Raw genomic sequence first — 15004 nt, 5'->3', positions numbered from 1 at the left:
TCTTTTTTTGTAGCTGTGCACCACACCTGCGGCTCTTCACTTGCACGGAGAAACCCCATGCTGGACTCTGGGTAAGCAGGAGGCAGGACTCCCTCCACTTTCGGGAGAGTATGGGACCTACCTGGACAATGGGGACTGGGGTAAGCAGCTGGTTCCAGCATGGGGCTTCCCCCATTGCAAGGGCTGGAGCTGCAGGCTCAGGACTAGGGAACAGAGCTGTGGTGATAAGGCAGGTTTCATTCCCTACTCCTGCGCAGCGCTGGCTGGAGCGGCACTTGCGCTGGGCACAAGTGCCCTGCCCTCCCTCCCTGATAGCTGCTGCTGCCAGGCAGTGGGGGTCGCCATGGGGGGGGGAGTGTGTGGGGGTCCCTACATCCCCCATCCTTCCTCACCCCACACCCTGCCCAGCTGAGTGCCATGCTCCTGCTGGTCCTCTGGGGGAAGTTCCCCCCAGCATGGAACAGGGGCTCCCCCTGCCCCCGCTCTGGGGCTGGGGAATATTGCATGGAGCCCCCCCACCTCCCAGCCCCACAGTGGCAGGGGGGAAAGGGAAGAGGAGGAAGAGGCCCCATCCAACACCTCACAGAGTCCCCTTCCCTACCCTGGAAGGAGGAGGGGGAAGTGTCCCGCCCCAGCATGTGACAGAGCCTCTCCCCCAACCCTGCGGGACAGCCTATTCAGCATGGTCCCATTAAGGTCAAGGGGGCAGGAGAAGGGTTAATTCCAGGTCTAATGGATATGAACTCCTGGAAGGCTGCTTCAGGCTGAATACCAGGAAAAACTCCGTCACGGTCAGGAATAAACTCCCTCCAGAGGTGTTGCAGTCATCTACCCTGGTGGTTTTCAAGAGGAGGCTGGACAGTCACCTCACTGGGGTCGCTTGGCTCCAGTTGTCTTCCTGCCTAGAGTGGGGGGGCTGGACCCGATGATCTGGGAGGCCCCTTCCAGCCCATAAAAATCTATGAATCTATGGAAGGAATTGCATTGAGCTTCACTGAGAGGGCATTATATTAAAGTAGGCATCATCACCACAGTTTTTTAAATTACTGGAAGGTCCTGTACAGCAATGTTATATACTTGGATACAGATTTGACCACTTACTTCAGGTTGATACAGGAACTTGCTACAAGCCTGTGCCCATTAATATATAAATAGCCATTTTTTTTTTGATACAGCAAGGAAGAAATTTCCTTACTGGCTTGGCTATTGTCTGGTTGGGGTTCAGGTATCTTTCCAGATGGTGGCCTACCCAGGTATGGAATCATAGTGGAAGCCCATGGGAAGGATTGATATTGCTCATGGGAGACCATGTGTGAAATCATTGCTCATGTCTTCTGTGAATCAGCCATGCTGCTAAAGACAGGGGATTAAGTGAATCTCATTTTTCATTGAAGTAATATTGGTACCTCCATTATCATCCCTGGTAGCTGATCTTTTGTTAAGTAGCATTTTGTGGTGCCCTGTTGAGGAAATAAATAATGGAAGGCACTGAACAGTCTGAAATATGCCTTGCCATTTTTACCAAATTTTTTATTTTCCCTTTTTCCTATAATCTGCCGAGGGTGGGCAGGGAGGGAGGAGGGTTCTGTGTGGCGGGGAACAGGTCTTCACCAGCAGTATTACATTATTGAAAAATGGGTTGAGGTACCTCGTTTTTCTTGGTATGAACAGGGGGAGCATTAATTTAGGTGATGACTAATTTGTATACTGAACTTCTTATTTCAAAGGAGTATTTAACCATAGAAATTAGGAATAAATCTCACCTTTTTTCTAGTGATTTATTTCTGCCATTGAATTCTGTGCATTGGTAATCTCAGTAGGATAACTAGGGCTGGGAGAGTGAGGTCCAGCCCCAGGTGCTAACTAAGAGGCAGGGCCAGATTAACCCTTTAGTGAGCTGTAGGCAAACAAACTCATGGGCCCCCACATTTTTAACTCAATAATTATATATAAAATAAGCACAACCAGGCCTCTTCTTTACTTAGCACCCTAGGCATGTGCCTAGTTTGCCTATGCGTTAATCTAGCCCTGCTTAGAGGAGTGCTTATATGGTCCCCTCCCCCAAGGTGCCCTTTCCAAGGAGGTGCTGCTCAGTGCTGCTCCTGTCTGGCTATAGTACAGGCTACCGGGGAGCCTGCACTGCTGCCTATTTCTCAGCAGCAGTAGCTGCTGTCTGAGTGGAGAGTCCCATCAGGTAAGACTCTGTTACCCATCCCCACCCTGCCCTCCCCTGCCCTCCCCTGCTCTTCATTGTTCAGTGTAATCCCCCCATGCCCTGGATGCTGAAATGGTTCCCTATGTCTCTGAGTAATTGTATTCTTCAAAAATGCATTGCACAATTCTTTGTCCTGTTTTCATCTCTAATTATAGAATATAACTCTGTCATCAGCTACTTGCTTTGCTTGCTTGATAATGATTTTTCCTTGGTTTATATTCTTCCTTACAAAATTTCCTTTTTTTCCTGAGGATACAGAATATGATTTACTTACCTCTGAATTCTCTGAATTACAGTGTAACTGGAAAGTGAATGTCTGTCACCCTGTGCATGTGTGATTCCTGATTCCTGAACAAATCTAGGGTTCTGGTGGGAGGAGAGGCCTTGATGAGGGATTGCTGATAGGGAATAGCTAGCAAAGTTCAGCCAGTCTAAACAAGGACCAGTGAAAGCTTCCAAAATCAAGGAAAAAGAGATGGATTCTGTTCTTTTCTGCAGTACTAGCAGTCTACCATTGCACTGAAATGTAGTAGTCATCTGTGAACAAAGATGAGTTAAACTCCCCTGGATGGAAGTCATCTAGTCTAAATGATAAACTGTGAAACTAGAATACAAAAAAGAAAACTTTATTAATATGAGACCCATGGTGCAAGGGCTTTTATATGGTATAGGGTTAGAAATGGAATATGAATACTAAGTCAAATATGTACATGTGTAATATGTAGTGATTCATGGCATCACCTAAGGGGAGAGTACAGGTTTTTCAGATCCCTTAATCGTGTATTTCCCTACCTTTAATATGTTTGGATTTCTTTTTCTAATTAGCCTTTACTTCAGGCTATTTTTTCAGTTTGTCAAGGTTGTTTTGAAGATAAGGACAGCATTTTTGTAATTTTTCCTGTTAAATTATTGATATATTGGCTCAACATTAACTCTGGTTTAATTTTTTTCGGTCTGGGAATGCACATATATGTGTTTTTTGTTTTTTTTGTTTGTTTGTTTTTTTTTTGTTTTTTAAAGAACCCCGAATAGTATATTCCTTTACCAGTGCCCTTGCAGGTCTTTTCTTTTTTATGGTTTCTGTTGTTTTAGCTTTTATTTCTGATGCAATTTTTTAATGTAAAATGAAAAAAGTTAAAGAACTCTTACAAAAATATTTGAAATATCAGTGTGTATTTTCTTCATTGATATTAATTGTTCTTTTGGAGCTTTTAAGATTTCAGTAAAATTATATAAGTTCATCTTGTCAGTGGGGAAATAAAGATCCTCACTCAGCATTTCAGAAGTGAAGTGCCCTAAAATGAGTTTGCACTTTGAGTTGGTTAACAGAGTGAAAGGAGGACATAGATTTTTTTTCATTTTAATTTATTTATTTTTTAATTTTCAAGATAAGACAGCATGAATGAAAAGCAAAGAAAGTACATCTGTAGCTATATATGTCAATAAAAATGTGCAGGTTTTTTTGTTTTTTTCATCACACTTTAATCAGCCACTTCCAGGGGCAGCATACCACCTTGGAATATAGTGGCAGGGCTCTTGTAATGACTCAGGGCTCTTCTAATGACTACTTTATTAGGACCTAGAAATACTAGAAAAAATAGATCTGGAAGAGACCTCGTGGAGGTCATCTAGTCCAACCACCTGCTCAAGGCAGACCAATCCCTGTGTGAACCATTCCAGACAAGTGTTTGTCTGACCTGCTTTTAAAAACTTCCTAGGAGAGGAACTACACTACATATTTTTCCTAGTGTATAACTACCCTCATAGTTAGAAAGTTCTTATATCCAAGCTGAAATTCTCTTGTTATAATTAAGATTAAGACACAAAATTAAGACTTTAGACTGGTTGCAATTTGAGATTTTTTATCCTGCCCCATGAAGCTAGTCTGTGGCTATCACCATCCGCTTTTAACTACTCTTCAGGTATATGAAGACTTTTATCAAAACTGTCTTCAGTCTTCTCTTCTCCAGCCTAAATAATCAGAGTTCTTCCAACATGTCCCCCAAGTCCTGTTTCCTGGAATTCTAATAATTTTTGTTGCTCTTCACTGGACTTTTTCCAGTTTATCTGCATCTTTTTGAAGTGTGGTAGCCAAACTGCCACTTCCTGTACTTGGGCTTGAATTCAGTCAGAATAGCCTGAAGATGGAAAATATTTAAGCGAAAAATCAGTCTTTTTTTAAATTCCGGAATAGCCCTTTTTGGTCAGTTGAGCCATTAAAACATTCAAACGAAATTAAGAATCTTTGTTGTTTTAATATTTCAGATCCTGTTTTTGTTTTGTTTTGTTTTGTTTTGTTTTGTTTTGTTCTGTTCTGTTCTTCTATATTGGCTTGCAAATAATTAATTTTTAATTCCCTAGTTTATTCTTTGTACATGTGTATTGCAATTTCCAGGCAATCGCAATTACATATTGCAGTGCAACTATCATTTCAGTGATGTCTATGCAAAGCAGCCTCAGGAGTGTAGGGGTTTCCTGTAATTTATTTACATAATGCACAGAATTTTGGGTTTGTTCCATTACTTCCACGTCAAAGTAAGTTAATGGAAAGGATATGGAAACTATCTGTATCAACATTTTTGTTTGAAACATTTAGGTTAAAAAAGGGACTAGATAAATTCAAGGTTCAAAAAGGGGCTAGCAAGTCCATGGATGATAGATATATTAACGTTGTATTTACTTGACTCCAAGGCAAGGTTTTTTCTCCCATTCAACATGGGAAAGGGGCAGGAAAGGCCTCATCTTGGATTCAAGGGCTGGGGCTGGAGCTGAAGATGAAGCTGCTGCCACTGCCATGCCTGCTGCCTGCCTAGGCCAAAGCCATCATGTGCTTTGTGAACCAGGCTGGAGCTGGCATTAGAGCCACAGTGTAGGGTAAGTGGTGGCAGGAGAGAGGGGACAAGTGGTGTAGTTGAGTAAGTAGAAGGGGAGACAGGCATGAGAGGGAGTGCAGGAGGAAGGGGCCATGCCACCTGCTCTCTACCACTGCTTTTCCCACCATAGCAGTATGGGGGTGACTTCAAGATGACTGTCCGATAATTAGGTTCTATACATGAGAAATAATGACAAAGGTATGATTTTGCATATATAGAATCTAGTACTTGCAGGGTGGGGGGTGTCTTAAATTTGAAATTGTCTTGGATTTGGGTAAATATGTTTGCTATTAAACAGAAGAGTCAGAGTGTCTTCTGGCATCCTGAAAACAATGATTGTGGATGCCAGGGAGAGAAGTGAATAGGGGATAGGGATAACTAGATTTACTTGATTCAGTACTCTCCCAGTAAAGTGTCTGCTCCTCCCACTGTCTAAGATAGGATACTGTGCTAGATGGACTATGGTCTTACCCAGTACTACACTAATGTTTGTACAGTCTTAAATCCACATAGGTCAGTATTCCTCATAAGTATTAATCCCCTTTTATGACACTTTCTTTAAAGCTTTTGGCATAGCAGTCATCACGTGGCGTGTTGGAAACTGAGAGAAACTGTCGTTAGAATGAAATCTGTACCTCCTGCTATCCTTTGCTGTTAGAGGGTAACCTGGAGATTCTTTGAAGTGGGTGCATTTTAAAGTAGTATCCAGACTGTTCTACTTTATAACTGGGCAGATAATCAGGTTGCCATAACTATTCCTCTGATGGTCTTCCCTTTCTGTTGAGCTAAACAGGAGCTCTGCACAATGGAGAATCCTTTATATTGTCCTTAATATTAACCTGAAGCAGGTCAGCCAGTGTCCTGTTCAGATAATCTTTTTTTTTTTTATTGAGTTAATTGACCATATACTCACAATTGCACATTGGAACAGAAGCTGTAAATAAAAACTGTAAGTCCTTACTCTTAGACAAGTTAAGTCCAGACTTCAATAAGATTACCTAATAACCAGCATTTAGGGGATATTTCAGTAATAACCACATTCTGTGTTCCTTGTGGCTACTGCTGCAAAGCCAAAAAGAGAGAGACAGAAGTCTGAACAGTTTTGCATAATGCAGGAAAGGTAGAGAACTAGTAACATTTCATAAAATACATTCTTCTGGGCTTTATGTGAAAGGTAAAAGCAGCAGTGACATTAAATAAAAAACTTAATGCCTTAGAATCATAGAAAAATAGGGTTGGAAAGGGACCTCAGGAGGTCATCTTGTCCAACCCCCTGCTCAAAGCTGGGATATCCCTAACTACATCATTCTAGTCAAGAGTTTGTTTACCCTAGGTCTTAACAACCTCTTCAATACCACCAATGCCTTGAAGATATTGAAATACTTTCTCCACTCCACCCTGTCAAAAGCTCTTTCAGTGTAAGGTGTTTGTTTGTGTCCATCTTCTGAATGTGATCTTTCCTATTTACTTACTAGGTTTTCCCACAATTAATAAAACCCTCTCTACGTTGTTTTCAAATCAAGACTGAATGCCTTCCAAGTACTGGCATACAGTGAATTTCTCACATTCCATACCAAACGTAGATACACTTTTACATACATCTAATTTTACCTTTTCAAAGGCCAACTCTCTTGCTTGCACTTCACTCGTTATTAAAGCTAGATTCTATTTCAGCATTAAATTTAAAACTTCTTATTTGAAACTTGTAATATAGAATTAGTAGATAAAGTTTACAATAATTGGCCTGTCTAGGTTCTTCTACTACATCCACCATCATGGTATCTGAGCGCTTTCCTGTGGGTCCCTGTCTGTCAAAGAAGTGACAAATTTATACAGATTGATTGCAAAAATCTGTTTTACTCTATTTCCTTAAATGCTGCCTCTAAAATTGGAGCCACCTGTTCTTGATAGGCTTTATAGAACTTGGATGGCAACCCATCATCATCTGGCATCATTCCAGTGTTTAAGGACTTAATAGTTTCACTGGTTTTCCATCTTCGAAAAGGCTTTGCACTTCACTAGTAATAGATGCTATGTCAAGTCCATCCTGCCAAATATGCTAGTAAATTTGAGTAATTATCACAATCAGATGTGTATAATTTGAAAAAAAAAAAAAAAAGTTGCATAGATAGCTGGCTATCTAAACAGTCTCAGCTAATAAGCTCTCATTTAAAAGTGATCTTTGGAAAATTTTTGAGGGCCTGGTGTGTTTTGTGCTGAGTTGACAATCATTTCCTACCTTGTTCCCCATATGAATTCTCTTTAGTGTATATAAATACCATTTTAAGCAGAATAGCAGATTGACTTTATATTTAGTCTGTGCAAAATTTGCTGAATTAATCTGTGTGTGGTTTCTTTGTGTCTTGCCCTCTTTCAGGTTACAGTCAAGTGTGTTGAGTATATTTTTGTCTCAAACATTCGAATGTGTCCCTTACCTTTTATTTTTAGTGGGTTTTTGTCTAACTAGCGTTACCCTAAATATGCTGTCTTCAAGTATGGATTAACTGCATTCATCAAACTTAAATTCCAGGGTTTAGTGCAGGAATCAGTGAATGAAATTTAACAGACTGTGGGATGCAGGAGGTTTCATTAGATTAGTGGGGGCCAACCTTTTTGGCAGGCCTGCTAAAAATTAGCCCTGCACCCTTTCCGAATACCACCCTGATCCCCTTCCCCTACTTGCTCTGCTGCCCTGCTTCCTGCCGTGTGCTGCCTGCTTGATCTGCTGCTCTGCTTCTTGCTCCCTGTCTCATCTCCCTGTCCACTCCCCTCCTGCCACATACCGCACACACAGGCTACCCACGGCAATTGTGGCGTGTGGTGCAAGCTGGCTATCCCGTCACTAGATTATCTAGTGATCCTTTCTGGCGTCAAATGCTATGAAGCTATATCTTGTGTAGTTTTCTTGCTATTTATGCACTTGTGATGCTTAAGGAATCTGTTTCTGTAGAGGGTATGGATTGTATTTGTTAATAAACATTTTATTTTTTTGTATCTATCAAATTACATCCTACATGTTGATTATAAGGTACACCTGTGCCTCCTCTGTGGTCTTTTTACCTCCACATAGGGATGAAATTCCAAAGATTAGTAATACAGAGCTAAAAATGAGAGGTCTTTAAAACCTTGATGCACTTCTGTTGGAATACAGACACCTGGGATCAATGAATTGGCTATTGCCCAAAGGACCCAGTCTGCCTAGGTTCCCACTTCATGAGGCAGGGGCTGAGGCAGACCCGGAGTTCATTTAACAAAGCAGGAAGGCCTATAGATTGACACGGTCTGCTGGGAGCAAGTCTCTCACATCACTGTGAGCAAGAAGAAGAGCACATGCTGGAGGTATATTGTCAAAATGGGGAGGTAAAATGGCCAGGAAATTGTGTGCAGGTGCTACTTATTTTTCATAGATCTGAATGGATAATTATAAGACAGAGTGTCCACAAAGGTGGATTCTTGGAAGAGAAGGTGTGTTAGGCTGCTGATGGGTCACTGGGGGTCAGTGCTGTGCCATAAGGGCAGATGGGCTGCAAGGTTCAGTTGCCATAAAAGGACAATTGATACTTGGCTTAACTCAGGAGATGTGCTGGGGAGCTTAAAAGTTTGCTTTTGGGTCCAAACTCACTATGTTGGCGAGTGCCTGATTTGGGAAGTATGAGCAAGGCTTCATTGCCACTGGAATTGAAAGTTCTGATTTTTTTTTTCCCAGTATTTATGAATTTCTTCGGGAATGACCATAATGCACATTGAAGGAGGATTTGGAATAGTATGGTGGTTTACAAGTGATTCAAAAGGGTTGCAGATCAATCAAGAGGTACGTTCTGAAGAAATTCAAATACACATAGAAAATATGAGTCTTCAGAAACAGAGGTGTTCTCATACCAATGGCACAAAAGTTAGCATTGGCACAAAGGCAGAGAGGGGCCTGCACAACTAGATGTGAAACAGTTCTTTCTTACAGGTCAACAAAGGTAATTTGTGTATGTGTGATCTTGACACCTCAAGTTTTCTGAATCTTTTCCAAGATAGCTGATGTATGTCTGCCAGGTTTATGCACAAACCCAAACATTATGAAGTCGTAAGGAACAGAGAAGGAACTCCCAACTCTTTGTCCAAGATTGTTTAGCTTTGTGGATTGTTTGCTTGCACGTCGGAGCTCTCTTCATTTGAAGAAAGTGACTAGGTAATGAATGGCTGTGGTAGCTTCAGGTCTCGGCCACTAGAAGAGTGCAGTGTGTATGCAGCTTTACAAGCATCTTTTTAGAGAGAAGCCCTGAAGATGCTAGTTTAAGTGAAGAAAACAAACAGTGGGAAGAGGGGTTATTTCCCCCATTTTACATATGGAGAACTGGTACAGAGAGAGAAAGAGGATGTGAATTCTGTGGAAGTGCTGGGAACTGAATTAAGATGTTCTGGATTCCAGTCCAGTTTCTCAACCACAGGAACATCTTTCTGCTTTAATGCGTGGCAAGGGAGAAGCATGGGGCATGTCTACTCTGTGACATCAGTACAGTCATAAATTATAGAAAATTAAGGTTACAAGGGACCTTTGGAGGTCATCTTATTCCAACCCTCTACTCAAAGCAGGACTGTCCCCAACTATGTCATCCCACCCCAGGCTTTGTCTAGTTGGGTATTAAAAAACCTCCAAGGATGGAGATTCCACCATCTCCCTAGGTAACCTGTTCCAGTGCTTTACTACCCTCCTAGTAAGAAGTTTTTCCTAATATCTAACCTAAACTTCCCTTGCTGCAACTTGAGATCACTGCTCCTTGTTCTGTCATCTGCCACCACTGAGAACAGTCTAGTTCTATCCTCCTTAGAGCAACCCTTCAGATAATTGAAGGCTGCTATTAAATTCCCACTCAGTCTTCTCTTCTCCAGACTAAGCCCAGTTCCCTCAGCCTGTCCTCATAACTGATGTGCCAGAGCCCCCTCGCCATAGTCATTGCTTTCTGTTGGACTCTCCAATTTTTCTACATGGTTTTTGTAGCGGGCACAGTACTGGACACAGTACTCCAGATGTAGCCTCACCAGTGCTGAATAGCACGTCCAGATGCTTCCAAACATCCATCAACTCCTGTTCATATGCTCTAAAACTGGAAGGGCATTGGTGAAGCCACTCTGGTGTGTCCCTTTAGAGCCACTCTCAATTCCTTGAGAGCTGCTGATGCAGCTGCTGTAGCAACCACATTGACTTGCTTACGTATGGAGCATGTGAGCTCAAACCCAAACAGGTGGGAAGGGTATCCCTAGGGACATCTGACTGGGATATGCTGCCACCACATTGTGAGCATGCCCTTGGAGTCCTGGGAACTCATCGCTTTTGAAAAACGTATGGATGATGAGGGAGATTGTTTTGGAAACAAACTCTTCAATCATTCCACTGCTCTGAGAAAAGAGTTGACATAAATGCTCTACTGCAGTCTCTCACAGGAGCAAAGTTCTGGCCAGGTTCCCATTTTGCAGCAGCAGTGACCTTTCAGAAAGAGTTGCCTGCAGATTTTCAGGTTTTCTGTGCACTTATGGCTCCAGGCAGAATGCTACCCCAGAATGTAAGGAAAAGTGCCTTTAAAACACAGATAGACTGTTATTACTGAAAACTACCTGGATACTGCTGTATTTTTAAAAGAGGTCATTGACATGTAAAAAATGTTAAAATGCACATCAAGATTTGACAGCCAAAAAGACAGTCTCTGTATAGTACAGTACTTACAAAAAATACCCTGTAGGAAGTTTGACTGCTTCAGTGTTGAGATCACAAAGCTGAAGTAAATAATTCATGCTACTATGATGAAAATTGTAAAATGTGTTTTTCATATTCTCATGCCAAGAAGCACAGAGGCAGTTGACAGCCATTCCAGTATTAAAAGCAGAGAGAGAAAATGAACCTCCAAAGCAGTAAAGATTTTTTATCTCTCAGATGTTGGTGAGATGCATGAGAACATATGTACTGCAGACAGGCTGCTGATGTTACAAAACTGCATACTGCTCACAAATATGGTATCTCATTTCAGTACACATTTTGTCACTTATATATTTGGGGAAAATCAACCCCACAGAGTGAAAACTTAGAAGAATCAGGGCCTGATTCTGTTTTGTCTTGTATCAATATAAAATGGAAATAGCTCCATTTGAATCAACAGAATTATTACCATGTGGAATTGGTACAAAATAAGGGTCTTCAAGTTCTATGTTTTAGAGAAGTGCTAATGTTTTGAATGCCTACATTTTTGAATGCCCAGCTGGGGAGACCTTACAAGGGCACATTTATTCAAATTGCCTGGCTAACTGTTGTGAATATATAGACAATGATGAAGAAAATTATATCTTTGTTTAACTCATCCATGAAATATGTTAGATTGTATCTCATAATCTTGTGGTCACCTACTGCTGTTTTTATTTGATGATAACATATGCTTAGCCCTTACTGTTTTCAAAGAAAGAGTTTGTTAATTGTAAACCAAAAGCAAAATTGTGGCATCAGGGTTTTTGCTATTATTTTTTGCAGGGTTGCTTCCTAGCTGCGTGCCTCAGTGCAGTCAGCTCCAAGCATAAGTTTCAGAACTGCTGTATACAGAGCAGTAGTGAGATACAGAATCAGTATAACCATGTTGAAACATAGTATGAGGCTGAATATATTTGAAAAAAGATATAGCTTGATAGCCATTTGATAAAACAAGAGACCTCCATTTTGCTGTACCTAGTAAATGCTTTATCTATCATTGAGTATTCTATGCTGCTTTGTATAGTACTTTTTACCACCTTTTATTGTAATGAAATGGAACCCTGAGTTTTCCACTAAAAAAAATAGATGCGTTTTTAGTATGGCTGATAGAGAAGAAATACTGAAAAAAGCAAGATGGACCTTACAACCATTAAAATGTTTTATTTTTGGAGGAAGACCTGCAGAATGACATGTAGTTGTAAGAGAAGTATGGGAAGCCTCAAGCAGACTGGTAAAAAAAAAAAAAAGAGGGGGGAAAAAAAGGAGCTTTTGGTAAAGATTTCCTGGTCTGTGCTGTGCAAGGAGAGGGGATGGGTGGCTCTCTTACCCTGGCTTCAGTAAAGGAAGAGAAATGGTTTTGTTGTGCAGATTCTTAAGACTTGCCTGTAGGCTACACACGGCACTTAGCAACATGTACATACAAACATTTGCTGCTTGCCCAGAAAAGGATCCTCCAGTGAGAACCTTGGGGGAGCATAATAGACAGAAAATGAGGATGGGGAAATCTTTGGAGGGTTGCACATTTTGACCAAGGAGTTGTTCCGATGTTTATGTGTTTAGCATATCAAACCAGCTGTGACAGGGAGTCCTCACTGTTCATAAGCAAAGCATGGAGTTCAAACCTGTGTCCTATGGGTTCTTCCGTTAACCCGGTACTTCTTTTTCTTTCCATTTTTCTAGTACCAAACCTAAGAGTATATCTGTGCAGAGTTGGAGGTGTGACTGTAGCTTGTATTGGCATTTCCATTTTATCTTTTCAATTAGCTAGCTGAGGTGCTGGTTATACTATAGCCAGGGCAACATGCAACTCAGCACAGACTACAACAGATGTTCCAGGACCTCAAGCAACTACCTCATGCCGTTGCTACAGTTTCTCTGTTATTGGTATCTTCAATGGTTCATTTAAAGCTAGCTCAGTATATTTACTAAAGCTGCAGTCATATCTTGGACTACAAGGTAGACATACTCTAAACGGATGAAGAGTTTAACTGTGTTGATTTTAAAAGCTGTTAGATGCCCTGAAAGAAATTCAACCTTTTCTGGTTCTATTTAAATATTTTATAGCTTCTTAATTTATACTGACTTATTGTGTTTGATCGTTCACAGAAAATTGTGTTGTGGATTATAAGGAAATAGGATTCATTCAGAATCAGAACACAGTTGAATAGGCTCATCATCTTGAAATTGTTTCCTTGGTTGGCTTTCATGACTGTGATTTCCTGATTCTCCTTCTAATTCTCTAACAGTTTGTCTTCTGGAAAATACTTTCGGTGAGTGTTCTTTATGGTTTTGACCACAGTCTTGTTCTTTCTTTTTCTATACTTTATTTCTGGGTAGTCTTATCTGCATACACAAAATGCAGGCAGTTTCCAGAAGTGAAGTGATTTTCTCAGCGTCACAATGAGAGCCAGGGCTGGAGTTCTGACTTTCAACTTGGCATGTTCTTGATGTCTTCAGTGAGTAATATTACAATTAGTATATTGTATATTATATGAATGCCTTGATACCTTCCTCAAATCATCTGATTTCCAAACATCAGAGGGTTGAATCAAACTAGTATTTATTGTTCTATGATAAAAAGGGGAACAATTATCCATGATTGGAAGTGGAGGGAAGGGGAAGTTGTTGTCATCAGCAGTCCCTCAAAGTGAGGATGACAGGGAAATATGAAGATGGGGAAATATGGTTTGTAAGTGGGTACACAACTAGTAGGCTTGGCACTATAGATTTAATATTTTCATTAATAATTTGGACAGTGGAACAGAGAATATACCTATTACATTTTGAGGGAAACACAAGCTAAGAGAGATTGCAAGCCATTTGGAGGAAAAGATTAGAATGAAAATGACTGAGAAATTGGAAAAATACTCTGAAATAAGTAGGATGAAAAGTACTTCACTTGCATAGGAGTAATCAGCTGTGCAAGTACAAAAGGGGGAGTGACTGGTTGGGCAGGGGTTCCATAGGAAAAGATCTGGGGTTATAGGGATGAGAAATTGAATGTGTATCAACATGCCATACTTGGTTTTTTTTTAAAAAAAAAAAAAGCAACCAGGCACTGTAATGTGCTTGAGTGTTGGATAGATGACATGCAAAATAATTCTTCTACTTTATTCAGACAGCACTACTAAAAGCCTCAGCTGGACATTGTGTCCATTTTTTGGACTCCGCACTCCAAGGAAGATGTAACCCAATTGGAGAGTCCAATGGCAAGCAGCATAAGTAATCAGAGAACTGAAAAATGACCTATGAGGAAAGGCTGAAAGAACTGGGTTTGTTTAATCTGGAGAAGAACAGATTGAAGGGAAACGTGATAAATTTTTAAATATGCAAAAGATTATTGCAAAGTGGAAGATTATAAACTGTTATCTGTTTCCACAGGCAATAGGGCGACGAGTAATGGGTTAATATTGCAGGAAGGGACATTTAAGGTTACATGTTAGGAAAAACTTTCTAGCTGTGAAGATGGCTGGTACTGGAATCGGTTACCCAGGGCAGTTCTGAAATCTTCCCCATTGGAGGTTTATAAGAATAAGTTGGCCAAGTATCTGTCAAGAATGGTTTAGACATAGCTGATCCTGCCATAGGGCAAAGATGAAGTAAGATTACCTCTTGAGTTCCTTTCTAAGCCTTCTGTTTTAGAATTGGCTGATAGGTCTTGTCCTTCTAAATTCTGTTTATGAGGAAATTAAGACAATTAAATGATGAAAGCTATGACAACATAAAACATACAGCACAACCTCATTATCACAACCCGTGTTTATAACAAGCCCCTTTTTTTAAACGATCCCAACTGCAAAAGGCAATGTTTTAATTATGTTGCAACCAGTTGACTCACCCTATCATAACACCCTCTTTTAATGAACTTTGCTCATGGTCCCATGAGTATTTGTTATAATAAGGTTATAATGTACTAACCCTTTAGGGGTTTTAAGCATTTTTACTGAATTTTTTTCTGTGCACGCAATACAGTAACCTTACTTGTACTTCACTATAATGAATGACAGCATTTATACAAAATCTAAGTACAGGCATACCTCGGAGATATTGCGGGTTCGGTTCCAGACCACCACAATAAAGTGAATATCGCAATAAAGCGAGTCACACGAATTTTTTGGTTTCCCAGTGCATATAAAAGTTATGTTTACACTATACTGTAGTCTATTAAGTGTGCAATAGCATTATGTCGGT

The 15004-nt window shown here is 40.6% G+C and overlaps 1 protein-coding gene across 2 annotated transcripts in view; it reads left to right on the top strand.

Annotated features, from left to right (window-relative positions):
• The window catches only part of LDLRAD4 (low density lipoprotein receptor class A domain containing 4), a 391087-nt gene that overhangs the window by 245630 nt on the left and 130453 nt on the right, over positions 1-15004 (top strand). The window lies entirely within an intron of this gene.

This window comes from Crocodylus porosus, unplaced genomic scaffold, assembly GCF_001723895.1.
Source record: "Crocodylus porosus isolate Cpor-Errol unplaced genomic scaffold, CroPor_comp1, whole genome shotgun sequence".
Lineage (NCBI taxonomy): Eukaryota > Metazoa > Chordata > Crocodylia > Crocodylidae > Crocodylus > Crocodylus porosus.
The sequence above is the reverse complement of the archived record's forward strand: the minus strand, read 5'-3'. Positions and strand labels throughout refer to the sequence as shown.